General features: G+C 41.4%; 1 protein-coding gene across 2 annotated transcripts in view; it reads right to left on the bottom strand.

Moving 5' to 3' along the window:
* Positions 1-12,174, bottom strand: part of dennd4b (DENN/MADD domain containing 4B) — a 41,606-nt gene extending 29,432 nt beyond the window's left edge. Inside the window, exon 1 of one of the 2 annotated variants that reach the window (XM_073485312.1) lies at positions 12,065-12,174. The gene's annotated coding sequence lies outside the window, so the exon portion shown is untranslated. The other variant, XM_073485311.1, reaches the window with a different exon arrangement.
* Positions 12,175-13,150: the final 976 nt, after the last annotated feature.

Genomic DNA, 13,150 nt, shown 5'->3' with positions numbered 1-13,150 from the left:
GTACTGAAACAGTTCATCTCTTTATTCGGGGTTGGAGTAAAGAGGAAGTGAGAGGCCGGAGGGGAAGTGTCGCTCACAACACTAACAAATGAAGCTGTTATTAATACTGAAAACAGCTGCTGAAACTGCACCATTCATGCACTATCAGCTGCGTTTCCCTAAAACCTGAACCTTCACTCTCATCACTGTCAACTTTCTGACAAGCAGAGAGGCCGATTCATAAAAACACAACATGTCTCTCTGGACGTGGAGGCTTTGTATTGAAAAATGATATTATTGCTAACAGAGGAGATGTGAGTGTTAACACTGGGTGTGACTGTACCGTGCAGTTACATGTGGAAATGGGGCCACAGACTGTCCAGGTGCAACCTAATTAAAACTAACTGTGGCCACTTCCTGAGCAGCTGACCAGAAAACCATCATGTCGTCTGACAGAAACACACAACAAATATAGTGATCTGACAGAAAGAGCTGCTCGAACATAGCAAAGATTATTTTGATTAATATTGAGATTATGATTATTTAAAACCATTACTCACTGACTTTAGACACATCATGCATCTATTGAAGTAAAACAAATAACTAGACGACCACATCTAACTACACATTCAACACCCATCTTTATATTTCTCACAGATTCTCACACAGTGTCTGATACTTGAAAAGCAAACCTTCACTTCAATGTTTTAAAAAACGGCCCTTCTGGTGTTTTAGCAGCGGTCCTATGTTTGTTTTTTTGAGTGCAGTCCTAACTGAGAAGCTGTCAGAGTCTTTAGGTTTTGACAGTTAGTTTGAAAAGCTGCCACAGGAAGTCAGCGGTGCTGCGAGGGAGAAACAACGAGCCTTCAATTACTCAGGGAGTGAAAAGTGCAGCTGAGAACGAGGCAGCAGAGGAAGAAGGGAGGTGTGAAAATAAAGAGGGTTTTTATGAAGGTGACATCTCCAAAAACACACCAGTGATGTGTGTGTGTGTGTGTGTGTGTGTGTGTGTGTGTGTGTGTGTGTGTGTGTGTGTGTGTGTGTGTGTGTGTGTGTGTGTGTGTGTGTGTGTGTGTGTACGGGGTCGTGGATCACAACGACTCTTTGTCAACACATCAGCGTCTCATACAGCAGCGACATCGTCTCTCAACACGTTCAATGAGCACATTATAAATGACATCAGCGTCGGCAGAGTCACATGATCGATCACACTGCAGAGGAGTGGACGTAAAAACAGAAACGCCTGCACAAGACGCACAATGATTGAACACAGCAGCTCTGAAATAAATGTTAACTACGTGGAAACTACGGTACTGGAGACTGAAGACACAATGTGGACATTAACTGATGATGATACACTGATTTCAAGTATCTAAGTGAAGATAAGTAAAGTAAAAAGCACAGTATGTGAAGTAAAAAGTAAAGCAAGTAAATAGTAAAAGTACAGTTAGTAGAGTAATTTAATTGAAGTAACAACAGTTTGCAAAAAGCAAAGTATGCAAAGTAAAGCAAAAGTATGTAAAATAAGAAAGTAACGCAAGTAAAATAAAATGTAAAGTAAGTACAGAGTAAAAAGTACAGTAAGTGAAGTAACTTAACCAATGTAAGTACAGTATGTAAAGTATAAAAGTAAAGCAAAAGTATGTAAAGTAAAATGTAAAACAGTTAAGTAAAGTGAGTACAGGGAGTAAAGTAAAGAATAAAATAAGGACAGTAAGTATTAAAGTTAATTAACTGCAAATGTGAAGTATAAATGTAAAGTAAGTAAAGTAAAATGTGTGTCAGTGTAACAAAGGCTCAACAGGACCTTTGTTTCCACACTGTGCATTATGTGAGCCACACACAACATGAACACACACACACACACACACACACACACACACACACACACACACACACACACACACACACACACACACAGACACCATCGTTTCTAATATCAGAAAGTTAAATCCTTTTTTAGTCGTCTCTATTTTCAAACCGTCCTGATGTCAGACAGAAGCAGCTGTGCATGTTTATAAAAATATATTTATAATATAAAACAAGAACAGGACAAGACGCATCGAGAGCAGTGGAGACCGACCACACAACAGCCTGACCTACAAACCTAAAAAAATGTTTCTGTAATGCAAATAATAGTCACAGCTCAGTTCCTGGTTTTACTGCCGAAGCTCTGTTTGTGTTAAAGTCAACAGCAGAAACATCAACGTCTCTCAGAAAAATAAAAAAACTTCTGTTCGGCTTTATGAAGCGACACAGTTACTGTTGAGAGTTAAGAGCAACACAGGAGGATCCATAAAGTCATAAATTACTCTGGAAGAACAGTGAACAATGAGCAACATCACTTGTGTAGCTGTTGGTGGAAACGACAGGTGAGGACACGCTGAGCGCTGCTGACTTCATCACCACCGTCACTTCAAAACCTTCCTTTATGTAACAACAAGCTCGGTTTCGGTTTCTCTCGGCGCTCTTGTTGTCCGGCGAAGTGTTACTTTGACTGCAGAAAACAGCGGGAGTGTGAAACTAGTTTCATTATAACTGGAGACTCTTTATGGGGAATTCCAGCCGTGGATCCAGTCCAACTACAAACACTGATGTATTCATTCACACTGCGTGAAGAACAAGAAGCACGTTAAACTGTCAGCGTTTCACCTCCTGCTGCTTCAGCTCAGACTCGTGGTGGGAATCTTTCCTAAAAGCGACCTCAGTTTATTCCTTTTATTTCCTTTTTCAATACTGTTTGTTATTGTATGATTTGAATAATAATGGTTATATAGAATTAATCTAAAATAACAATATATAATAATAATAATATGAGTATTTTAGCATCTTACCTGCTACACGTGCACATACACAATCATAAATCACATCATATTTAACAGATTACCCCTGAAACATTCAGTGAGAACACATTAACATCACTGTAACTGGATGATAATATTTCACAGTATTTATTATGACAACACTTTCATCTTTGCCTGTTTTGTTAAACGTACAGTCTGTAATTTAGGCCGCTAACGGTCTGTCATGCAACACAAACATAGTGTGGTATCATGGGAGTTGTTGTCGTCATTGTTAAACAGATATAAGATGGTATGAATTTTTCATGGTACGACAACCATCTTAGAAAATATCACAGTTTCATGCCATCAGTGAGCGATCGTAGTTAGTTCAATAAGTTAAGTGAGTAAAGTATTTTAATAAAAATGCTAAATTACATTTTGGAGCAAACTATCGCAAATTCACGTCGCTGCTGGTGTGAATAAATTGGATGTTCTTAATTTTTGAAGATTTTAATTTTTACTGCAAATGAATTCGGCTCCAAATATCAGTTATCAGTCTTCTTGATTTCTGATAATCAGTATCGGCCCTATCTTCACTGATAAGTTTCAAAGGTTCATTACAGAATATAAATACTGTGTCATGCTGTCTTCAGTTCTGCAGCCTGCGGTGACCTTATTTCCGGCTCGGCCGTCCTGAGCTGAGTTAACTGTACTCAGACGGGTCTGGAGGTCCGGGGGTGTCTCAGAGAAGCTAAAATCGTGTTCAGCTATTTAAAGCCTGCACAGTGAAGTCAGACCTCTGAGACAGTGTGTGAAGCTCTGTGCTGATCTCTGAACTCACTGAGCTCCTAACAGCAGCAACACTTGAGCGTCTCTGCAGTAAACAGTAATTATCATCCAGCTGGATTATTAAAGACACAGAGAGGCAGCAGAGCTGAAAGTGGAGGAGCTGAGACGACTGCAGACTCCTGAAGGAGATTTAAATATGTGGAGTCTATATTTAGTCCGTCCACAGAGCGCCGGCTCACTTTATGTGCAGCAGCATCAGGAGACTGAGAGGACACGCAGCCGCCTTCCAAAATTAATTCACATGTGAGGATGATGCCACGCACATGACGACAACAACAACCAGAGGAATAAACAGACAGACAGAGAGACAGACAGAGACAGAGAGACAGAGACAGACAGACAGACAGGAAGCTGAGAAACAGATCCACTCTGTCGTATTTATAGATTTAACACATGTAAAGAGCCGTTTAACAGACGTTTACATGTTCCACTGCTGTAACTGCCAGTTTATGATTAAACTATTCTCCGTCTGTCGTCCACACGAGAGGAAATATAACAACATCCATAACAAACAGGATTATCACAACGTCAGGACTCAAAAACTGCTTAGATAATGCTTTTTGTTTTTTTGGCTCTTCCTGCACATTTTCCTGTTGAGTTGTTTTTATCTTTCTAATCATTATGTACTGTATGTTTCTATTTACAGATCTATTGTGTTTTTTTCTTATGTGCATCGAAACATGAGAGGTTATTAAAAGCGAAGGCAGGTATTTAAATAACATTTAGAGATTATTATTATTAAAGACTTATAATTCAGTAGTTGTACTTCAGTTGTATTTAAGACACAGCAGTGTTTTGAGCTAAATGCTAACTTCAGCATGCTAACATTCTCACAATGACAATGCTAATGTGCTGATGTTTAGCAGGTTTAATGTTTGCCATATTCACCATCTTATATTAGCATGCTAGCATGCTAACATTTGCTAATTGTCAGTAACCACAGAGTGCAGTCGAGGCTGATGTGATGTCATCAGTTCTGCAGATATTTGGTCGTAAACCAAAGTGCTGAACACATTTAAATGTTGAGCTGATGACCTCGATGATCAGTGAAGTTATTACAGTTCATCCTGAGGGGAACATGAATATCTGAACCACATTTCATCACAGAGTTGTTGACTCATGTAACTCAAAACCATAAATGTGAACGAGCTGTTCACAGACTAGTGGATGAAGTAGGATCTTATATTTAGTTTTAACTTCTAGTTCGGGCTGAAAAAGAAAATCTAAATATTATAGAAATTATAGAAACCAATATGTCGATATTACGGATATATCAGTATCGACGTATTGTTGTTTGAAATGTGCTGTTTTTATACATTATAATGCAGAAAAATATGCTTGGGTTATTTATAAACTTTAACTTCCCAGTGAAGTTTACTGTTTCAGTGCACTGATGTCATTTTAGACAATAAAGTTTATGGCTCAATTGTTAAATATCCTGCCTTTTTTACTTACCTCTGTCACATTTTCATAGATAACCCCCCAAAAATAAGGTATCTGTCGGGCTCAGATCGAAATCGCAATATAGCTAAGTTTATTATCCAAATCATCAGAGCTGCAATTTTCGATTAAATTAAATTTCACAACATACCATTATAAACTACAATAGCACTCAGTAGAGTGTATACCTCTGCCTCGGCCAAACAGTTACCTTTATCAACATCAAGTTGTACTCACTCATAGATACCAGCCACCTAAATACACCCGCTTTTGTCATCAAGATCAAAATTGTAGAAAAACGTCCCATCTGACAATGTTAAGGGAAGTGAGAAAGAAGTCCTGGATCCGTGCCTTCATCCAGAACTGCACCAGAAGTTAATGGGCTCTATTCTGGGCTGAGACTCATCCTCCATCTGAGTTTGGTGGAAATCTGTTCTGTAGTTTTTGTGTAATCCTGCCGACAAACCAACAAACCAACACTGACGATGAGAAACCCTGACCAGAAAAATTACAACAGATCTGTTTCTGTATTTATATCTCTGTTTCTCTGAGCTGCACTGCACGTTAACAGGAGATCTAAAGAGTAATAGATTACTTTACATGTACTGTATCATAAAGAGATGGAGGACAGAGGACAGACGGGTGTCACACTGTGCTGACTGCTGCAGAGGGAGTTCAATGGACATCCTGAAACTGGATCTCAGCACGTAAACCCTGTGTGTGTGTGTGTGTGTGTGTGTGTGTGTGTGGACGCAGGTCAAGGTGGCTTGTGTGTTTTTGCAAGATCAGCAACAAGCTGGAGGGCAGAGATGGAGGAAGTACTCAGATCCTATACCTCAGTAAAAGTACTCAAACCAGGCTGTTAAAATACTCTGTCACAAGTACAAGTCCTGCACTGAAAGTGTTATTAAAGTATAAGTATAAGTATAATCAGGAAAAGTACTATATTGTACCAATATCTTCACACATGCATGATATATTTCTGTACTACGTGATATCTGTTCTGTCTGTGAGCGAGTTTGGCAGCACAGGAAGAAAATACTGAGCAACACTCTGTCACAGATGGTGGCTGAGGACGGAGGCCGGCTGCTGGCCAACATGACCGAGGGCTACTGAACACACACACACACACACACACACACACACGCACACACACGCACACACACACTTTCAAGTCATTTTTGCAGATGATCTCATCTAAAGTACAACAAGTTCGTCAACAGAGTCGGTTTAAACTCAACACAACAAACGGACAGTAAACAGGTCAGAGGTCACGTGACCAAGACGAAGATGACAACAACAACAAGAAGCTCTGCTCCCACAAACTGTCAAACAAATGATTTTCTCAAACAAAAGAGTCTTTCATCAGTCTCACAGCTCACAAATATCACAATATGTTTGACCAAATACCTCGATATCGATCAATATGTCGGGATGACTACTGGTATTTTGACAAAATACGAACACAATGAGATTTTTGATCAATAATCATCAATAAAGGTAAAGACAAGAAATAGAACAAGTAGAACAATAGGCCTGCAATTAACGATACATTTACCCAATTACTGTATGTACAATTTTGAGGTACTTGTAGAGTATTTTCAATTTCCTGCCACTTTATACTTTCAGGAGCTGTAATCCGTCTGTAAATCTACAGTGAGCAGCTGTTTTAAGAAATGACTGAACTTTCTTTACAGATTTATATTTGTTATTTTGTCTTTAGGGATTGGAGCTGAGAGCGACAGACAGGAAGTCAGACAGTATTAAGAGACGGACTCACATGTTGTTCTGATCTGTTGATTGACACCTGATATGTCCTGTAAATTAGATTATTTCTTAAAGAGAAATAAAAACAAAAAGAGCTCTCACTCCTAACGCTGAGATGAAAGCTGTTTCTTTTCTTTGTGTGCACACCCATCAGCAAATATTCATGACATATAAACCCAGAAATTCATAAAAGGGTGTGTTGATGTCCTCTGGGAGTTATAAACTATGAGGAGCCCCCGTTTGTCCACATGGATAACAGTGTTCGTGAGTCCGTCGAGGATGTTGCATAATCTCCTGAAAACAAGAGTCAGTGAACGCAGCGCAGGAGGAATGTCGAGGAGCGAGTCTGTTGATTTAACAGTAGATTTTATAGTTTGTGTTTCCTCCCACAGAGCAGAGACAGGCAGGGGAGCTGAACTGGAAATGTGTTTGTCTGTCTCCCAGTGCATGCTGGGACATGCTGCAGCCCCCTGAACAAACTGATCTGCTGATGACAGTGGAAGGATGATGGATGTGTTGGGTTGCATCACGTTGCTGTTCCTTACCAGTGTGAATCAGTGTCGAACCGAAGGACTGTTTTTAATGGAGATTAATCTGATTTTTATATTTTCAGAAAACGTCTGAAGATTCATAAACTGGAGCCATCGAACCAGCAGCTGAATAAAGACACTCTGTCAAAGTCCTAAACCAGATCCTTTGATTTAGTGAAAGTACTAATACCACAACACTCAGTAAAACCTTACTCATGTAAAAGAATCTAAGTATTATCAACTAAATGTACTTAAAGAACCAAAAGCAAAAATACTAATAATCATGCAATAAAATGTACGAACTAAACAATCATCACCTAAAGACGCCTGATTTTGTTTTTAATCAAGATCTGTTCATTACTTCCTGAGACCCATCCTGCACCCACGTCTGGTGGAAATCTGTTCAGGAGTGTTTGTGTAATCCTGCAAACAAAGCAACCAGTCAACCAACAAAGCAACCAACCAACCAACCAACCAACCAACCAACCAAGCAACCAGTCAACCAACCAACCAACCAACCAACCAACAAAGCAACCAGTCAACCAACCAACCAACCAACAAAGCAACCAGTCAACCAATCAAGCAACCAGTCAACCAATCAAGCAACCAGTCAACCAATCAATCAACCAGTCAACCAACAAAGCAACCAACCAACCAACCAACCAACCAACCAACCAAGCAACCAGTCAACCAACCAACCAACCAACCAACCAACAAAGCAACCAGTCAACCAACCAACCAACCAACAAAGCAACCAGTCAACCAATCAAGCAACCAGTCAACCAATCAAGCAACCAGTCAACCAATCAATCAACCAGTCAACCAATCAATCAACCAACCAACCAATCAATCAATCAACCAACCAACAAAGCAACCAGTCAACCAATCAATCAACCAGTCAACCAACAAAGCAACCAGTCAACCAACCAACCAACCAGTCAACCAACCAACCAACCAACCAACAAAGTAACCAGTCAACCAATCAACCAACCAACAAAGCAACAAAGCAACCAGTCAACCAACAAAGCAACCAGTCAACCAGTCAACCAACAAAGCAACCAGTCAACCAACAAAGCAACCAGTCAACCAGTCAACCAATCAACCAACAAAGCAACCAGTCAACCAACCAACCAACCAACAAAGCAACCACTCAACCAACAAACAAACCAATCAACAAACCAACCGCAAACCAACAAACTAACACAGAAAACAAGCAACCAAACAAAGCAACCAGTCAACCAATCAATCAACCAGTCAACCAACAAAGCAACCAGTCAACCAACCAACCAACCAGTCAACCAACCAACCAACCAACCAACAAAGTAACCAGTCAACCAATCAACCAACCAACAAAGCAACAAAGCAACCAGTCAACCAACAAAGCAACCAGTCAACCAGTCAACCAACAAACAAACCAATCAACAAACCAACCGCAAACCAACAAACTAACACAGAAAACAAGCAACCAAACAAAGCAACCAACCAATGAACAATCCAACAAAGCAACCAACCAACAAACCGACCAAACTAAACAAACACATGTGAAAACATACCCTCCTTGGCGGAGGTAACACTGACTGTTAGCTGACTGACTCTTAGCTGACTGACTCTTAGCTGACTGACTGTTAGCTGACTGACTCTTAGCTGACTGACTGCTAGCTGCAGTCCGGCCTCCAGCCTTCTGTCTGATCCCTCATTTTAAATGTCATTCCAGCTGATTACTGAACACTGAACACAGGTGATCACAGATTCATGATCACAGATTCATGATTCAGTTTGACCTCGTCTTCGTTCAACAGAGCTATAAATATTGATCACCTGGTCGTATTTCTGAGTCACAATCTAACTGATCAAATCAATTTTGTTCTCCAGCAACAGAAGCAAGAGACCAGGATATGTTTACATGTGTAAAACAGAACCAGGATACTTCCGACGCCTGCTAAAGCTACACAGACCAACTAAAGTGAGTTCAGCTGTGTAACACCAGCACAGGCGATCACAGCGAGCGTGTTATAGGTGCTTATGATGTAAAAGGTCTTGAAAGTTAAAACACCCAAAGTCAATATCAGTGAGAGCTCCTCCTAAACGCCTCGTCAGTCGTCATGACGTCGCCGATTGCATATTTGATGTCTATATTCACATTAGAAATGAAGCGAACAGGAAGCTGAAAACACGACAGAGCCGACCAGAGACACAGGGAGAAGTGCTGACTCGTGCGTGTGTGAGCTGACCAATCAGAGCAGAGAGGGGCCTTAAAGAGACAGCAGCTAAAACAGAAGACAGAGGGGGAAGTACAGCTGCTGCTGCTGCTGCTGCATGAGACAACTGATGAGCACTGAACATGTAAAGCTGCTCGAGTAGTAACACAAAATAAAATCAGGAACCTGAAAATGACGTCTCCTTTAAAACCAAACAGACTCTCAGTGTGACTCTAAACGTATCGTCTCCTCAGGGACCCTGAAGGGTCCTCCAGGATCAGCCTTCACTCTGCAGCGACAAATTCTTTACAAGAGGCGACACGTCCTGACGGCCTTATCTCAGGTATCTGCTGTCTGAAAACACACACACACACACACACACACACACACACACAGTTCAGTGTGTGTTTGACGTCCTGTTCTCACACCGCGTCTCCCAACAAACTCACAGCTGCTTTAACTTTGGGCTCAACTTTCTTCAACTTAAGATTCAAACTGAGTAAACTGGAGCCTGTGAATTCATCTTATATTCATATGCTGATAATATATTTAAAGATTTCTGCAACAGACACACATGTTGTTGCTGTTGTTGTTGTTGTTGTTGACGATGATGATGATGATGATGATGATGATGATGATGACGATGATGTCTGATGTGTTGAAGGCTGCGAGTGAAGCGGTCGACTCCTGCTGCTGTTAAAAGGCCTCCGGAGGATAATAAAACGCCTGTTTCTGCAGACAGACGTCCCATAATTCATAGAGGCAACGCACTGCCGAACATTCTCGCTATCACCCACTGATTTCTCATAATTTTTCACATTTTCTCCCCTTTCAGTCGTCATAACTTGCTTCTGGTGCCGTTCAGCTCGTGGTCGGCTGCACTGCTCAGTTCCTCAGCGAGAGACGGACAGGACGGAGAAATCATTTCACTCCCTGGAGAGAATTTCTGTTTCTCATGTAAATTTTTTGAAGGAAAGTGACGAAAATCTGCCACGTTGATTTTTCCGTCAGTCACGAGGGAGGCGTCGTGTCAGAGAGGCTGACAGAGCAGCGGCGTGCTCAGACTCTCAAAAGGTCAAACACATGACAGAATGAATGAAAAGCGACAAATATTTAATATATATATATTTATACACAAAGTTTTTGGCGCTAGTACCCAACAGAACACGCTTTGGTTCTGAAGTTCTCTCTAATTTTGAGGTCTCAGGCTTGGCAAGTATGAAGAAGCATCTTTTTCTGCATTATAACCTCTCAAAAAGTTTTTATATCAGATGTCATACATGCTGATATATCTGTGATCAGCTGATGATATCAACCCCCGTCACTTTTCACGTGACAACCGGGCGAAACAACACGAGGAGAAAAACAAGCATCGCAGAGAGAAAGAGATGCTCCAAGCTAGAAGATGTTTATGTATATATCATATTTTATAAACTTGTGTGTGCATTTAAGTCCAAACTCTGTTGAACCCCACAAAGGAAATGTTTGAAATTTAAATATTTAAATATTTTAACCCTAAAATAAACCTGCTGTCTGCCTCAGTCACTTCATGTGATGGAGGTGTTTGTCAGGAAATCAGTGGTCACTGTCTGCAAGACGGACAGACAGACAGTTGGACAGACAGACACACAGACAGACAGACAGACAGACAGACAGACAGGCAGACAGACAGGTCCTCTGTGCCTCCCTCCTCTCTCAGCCCTCAGTGAGCTGATGATGAGCTGCACTGCAACAAACAGGCCCGAGCAGCTGCTGGAGCTTTAACACCGGAGCCCCCCTTTAACTCGGCGGGTTCCATTATCGGACACGGCTCTGCTCCATTTAATCTCATTTATTTCCAGAAGTGGTTTCTGACTTTAAATCACCCGGAAATAAAACCCCGGTGTGAAAGCAGCCGGAGCGGCTCCGTGTTACCGGCTCCGTGCGTGTTCACCGGGCGGACGATGGTCGCGGCCGCTGCGACGCGGAGGAGCCCCCCGGAGTCACGCAGAGCCCTGGTTCCAATATCGGACGCAGCCTGAACCCCGCTGACACCTCGTTTCTGGTCCGGGTTTGTGAATGTTGCGATGGACGCGACTCGAACCAGAACCAGAACCAGAACCAGTCCCACACCGGGACGACCTGTTCCCGTCCCGCGCCCGCACGGTTCAAAACTGAAACCAACGCAGCAGAAACGTATTTAAAATGAACCAAACGCGCGAGCGTGTGGCTCGCTAACGTGACCGACACGCTCACACGCACGCAGTAAAAATACACACACAAACACATCGAGTTTATCGGATTTTAGCGCCGCTGTTTTCATTTGGCAGCAAAAAACCCAAAGCAGCGGTTCGGCTGGAGGCTGGAGGCGTGTCCGATAATGGGCGCATCGAGGTTCCCGTGAAACGACTTGCCTTTTAACGTCCGTTAGCTCCCGTGTTAGCTTGCTAACAGGCGGCCGGTACCGGTTCGTCACGGCGAGCGGGTCCGTCAGTCCGGTGGGGAAAACCCGGTGAATGTGTCACGAAGCCGCTCGTACCTGGTTGTGTCTGCTGGTTTGTCCCACAGGTGACGGGAAGGATCATGTTTCGGTCGCTGTCTCACATGTGACGTCCATGTTTGCTGCTGCCGAGCGGAGCCGCGGCCTGTCGAGCCGCGCGCAGCACCACGCGCTGCTTCCGGCCACAGCCTTCAAAATAAAGGTCTGATCGAGAGCGTTCTTAAAGAAAGCGTCAGCGGTGCAGGAAGTACTCGGATACTCAGATACTCAGATACTCAGATACTCAGATACTTCGTCATACTCGAGTACAAGTAAAGATTAAAATATTACTTTGGTAAGAGTGAAAGTTACCCATACAAAAAGTACTTGAAGTTTCTGATATTAACTGTAAAAATACAAGTAAATTATACATATATTTATATGTATTTATACTGTATACTATGAGTACACAGTATATATACATATATTTATATGTATTTATACTGTGTACTATGAGTTTACAGTATACAGGGGATCAGCGTTTTATTTTTTTTTATCTGATTGCGATTAAAATAAATTCATTTAAATTTAATCTGCAAAGTAACTAGTAACTAAAAGTACAATATTTGCCTCCAAAATGTAGTGGAGTGAAAGTATAAGGTAGCAGAGAATGGAAATTTTCATGTAAAGGTATTTGAGTAAATGTACTTAGTTACATTTAGTCACTGTCCTTATTTGAGTAAATGCACTAGTTGCACACTCGATTAATGAAATAATTCACTAGTTATTTTAGTCGTACTTTTACATTTTCATGTTTTATGTGCAAATATCTTTGTGAAGTAAATAAGTAAAGCTGGCAGATGAATGTAGTGGAGTTTAATGCTATGATGGAAACAGTTCACGTAATTTAAACTTTGTATAAATATTCAGAAACACTTGTGAGAAAGTGACCTCGGCTCAGCTGAAGGAGAATGTCACTGATCAATACGTTTGATTGATTCTGCTGTGTCAGCAGAGTCCAGGATCAATTAGTATTCAGAGCTGAAACACAGAGGCAGCGTGAGACCAGGAGAGTCTCCAGGAAAACACCTGAACCAGGAAACTCTTTGATTTACTTCATTAGTTTTTTATCTTTCATGAAGTTTT

This window comes from Pagrus major, chromosome 17 (genome assembly GCF_040436345.1).
Source record: "Pagrus major chromosome 17, Pma_NU_1.0".
In the NCBI taxonomy this organism is placed as follows: domain Eukaryota; kingdom Metazoa; phylum Chordata; class Actinopteri; order Spariformes; family Sparidae; genus Pagrus; species Pagrus major.
This window is presented reverse-complemented; position numbering and strand designations above follow the sequence as displayed.